The sequence below is a fragment of the Ictalurus furcatus genome, unplaced genomic scaffold (assembly GCF_023375685.1).
Source record: "Ictalurus furcatus strain D&B unplaced genomic scaffold, Billie_1.0 ctg5, whole genome shotgun sequence".
Classification (NCBI taxonomy): Eukaryota; Metazoa; Chordata; class Actinopteri; order Siluriformes; family Ictaluridae; genus Ictalurus; species Ictalurus furcatus.
This window is the reverse complement of record NW_026521048.1, coordinates 39,463-42,500: the sequence shown is the minus strand read 5'-3', so window position 1 is coordinate 42,500 and position 3,038 is coordinate 39,463.

Sequence of the window (3,038 nt, the reverse complement as noted above, 5' to 3'; positions counted from 1 at the left end):
CTTAGAAGCAAAGTCTTGTATTTCAACCTCCCTCCCTGCTATCGTGTTCTCCTCCCTATCAATAGCCCTTTCACAACACACGGATAATCCAACAGTATGTACCTCTCTAAAAATTGTCTATCAGTTTCGCCGTCATTTTAAATCTATCTCAGCCTCAACCATGGCCCATATGTGTAATAACCACCCCTCCCCCCCTTATAGATTCCACATTCTCTTTGTGGGAAAAGAAGGGTCTGAAATGCTTTGAGGATCTTTTCATTAATAATGTGTTTGTGAACTTTTCTGAATTATCCTCGTTATTCAGCCTGCCTCCGTCTCACGTATTCTGTTTCTCTCAAATTAGGCATTGTGTCTCCTCCCTATTCGCTGGTTTTCCCTCCTTACCTACAAAGTCTGCATGGGAAGAGGTGTTCAAGCTGAATCCTCATAAGGGTGGCATTATTTCACGGATATATGCAACGATCTGGTCACAGGTCACGATTCTTACAATATCACTGGTCACGATTCTTACAATATCAAAACCATTAGTGCTTGGGAAGAGGAATTGGGCCTGGAGCTTGAGGATGATTACTGGGGCAGAGCGTTAGATAATATACGTACCACCACGTCCTGTGCTAGACTTAGTTTCATACAATTTAAAGTGGTCCATAGAGCTCACCTCTTTAGGAGGAAACTGTCTAAAATATATCCCAATGTTCCTGACGTGTGAAAAATGCAAACTTTTGCCCTGTAACCTCAGTCATATGTTTGCACTCTGTCCCAAACTGCAGAACTTTTGGAACTCTTTCTTCGAAACTATGTCCGACATTCTTAAAATCAAATTGGATGTCTGTCCTTTAATTGCCATCTTTGGTGTTCCATCTCAGCGTCAGCCTCTGAACCATAAGCAAGCTAGTGTTGTGGGTTTTGCATCGTTACTTGCTCGGCACAGAATATTGCTGTCTTGGACCTCTCCACAATCCCCATCTATATCAGTCTGGATTAAAGATTTAATCTTCTTTTTAAAACTTGAAAAAGTATATCAAGTATAACATCAGAGGCAGGGGTGAATCATTGTTGGGAAAATGGCAACAATTTATTACCTACTTCATTGATGTACACACCCGGGAGGTGTTTTGAGGAGAGGTAGAAGGTAAATACTAATCATCTTCATTTTTTTTTCCTGGTTGTTATTGTTTTTTGTTTCCCCCTTTATTTTGGTTTTGGCTGTGATTGTTTTGTTGCGGTTGTTGGGTGGGGTGTTATGTAAAATTTCCAATAAAAATTCTATGATCAAAAAGAAAGAAAGCAGTAAACAGTATGAATTATAAACAGTGACACTGATCACAGATTGTTTGACTAGTTTCTAATACTTTCTTTCATTTCGTGATATGGTCTTGTATACTCTTTAAATAATTTTGTTCAGTACGAGGAGGCGGAGTCTGATGACCATGCCCCTCTCCGGTCCGATCCTAAACTCCAGCCTGGTTCTCAGGGTGCTCCTGTGATGCAGCACTGCCTCGAGCACTTCCTGTGCAGACTGGTGGAGCTCTACATCGCCCCGGGTCACACGGGGGCGGGGCTGCGTTCACAGCTGCGTGTCAGCTCTTCCTGGAGTGTTCGTTTCCCCGTGTACAACGCTGAGGGAAACCTCAAATCTCCCTCCAGAGATGAGCAGAAAGGTCACAAACCAAAATGATTTTATTTAACCAGCGCATATTAAACAGAACATACTCTCACATTTGCATATTATTGTTTAATTTGAAAGTTTTCTGATGGTTATTCTGGATATACTTTTTTATGTAATATTACTGATTTATTTATTATTTGCTGTTTATTATTACTAATTACGGTGTATAATTACTTCTAAATGAATATCAAGATCAACAATAATAATAGTTAATATGATTATTAATGGTGTGTGGTGATGGTGATGGTGATGCGGCGGTGTGACTCCGCCTTCTCGGTGCCTCGAGTCTCTGATGAACTCCTGTTTCTCTGAGCTGGACTTCAATATCCTCTCCGTCCCCCTCCTCATGGATCTGGTGGGTCTGACTCAGTCTGTCGCCATGGCGACAGCAGAACAGGTGGACATGGCTGACTCCGCCCAGCCGGTGAGCCCGAGCCAGGGTCTCGGGTTGCCGAGATGTTGCCGTGGTCATCAGGCCACCACTCACACAGGGGATGTTGAATCACATCGCCGACAAAACTGACTTCAAGGTGACATGTTAATCTCTCTTTCTTCATTTCTTTCATCCCTCTCTCACTCTTTTCTCCTTCCTCTCTTTCCTTTTTCCTTTATCTGTCTTCCTTTTTTTTCCACGGTTTCTCCTGCTCTTTACCAATTGTGTCCTACCTTTTTATTCCTCTACCACGATTCTTTCATATTTATCATTTTTATTGTTCCCTTTTTGCTCTTTCTTTCTATTTTTTACATTTCTTTCCTTTCCTTTTTCGTTTCTAACTTTTTCTGTCAGTCCCTCGTGTAGTTTGTCTCTCATATTTTTTGCTTTTTCCCCTCCTGATTTCTGCTTTTCATTCTTTCTATTTAATTCTCGTTCATATCTCTCTCTCTATGATTCTCTCTCATCCTCTGTCACACACACATTCTCTCTCTCTCTCTCTCATTCATTCTCTCTCTCACACACATTCTCTGTCTCTCCTTTCCCTTTACTCTTTGTCATTATTTTATGTCCTTTTTTCCTAATCCATGTTTTTTCTCTTGTTTTAGTGTAGTATAATTGAACCTGGTGTGTATATAGTATTATCCGAGAGTCTCTCGCTGTGGATCTGCTGGTATTAATGCTGCACTCTGTTGTACTCCAGCTCTGAAAGTACAGAACCAGTTTTCCGACATTTCGATCTAAAGGCGTTGCAAAATAAAGGCTCGGCTCAGAAATAATGGTGGACACTCGGAGCAAGGTCATATTTGAGTTTGATAAACATATTAACAAGACCTACATGAATTATTCCTGTGATGTACAGAGAGAAATGATGTATAATCGTGGTCCCCTGTCTTCATCTTTGCCCATAAAAATAATCCGTTACAGTGATTTTAT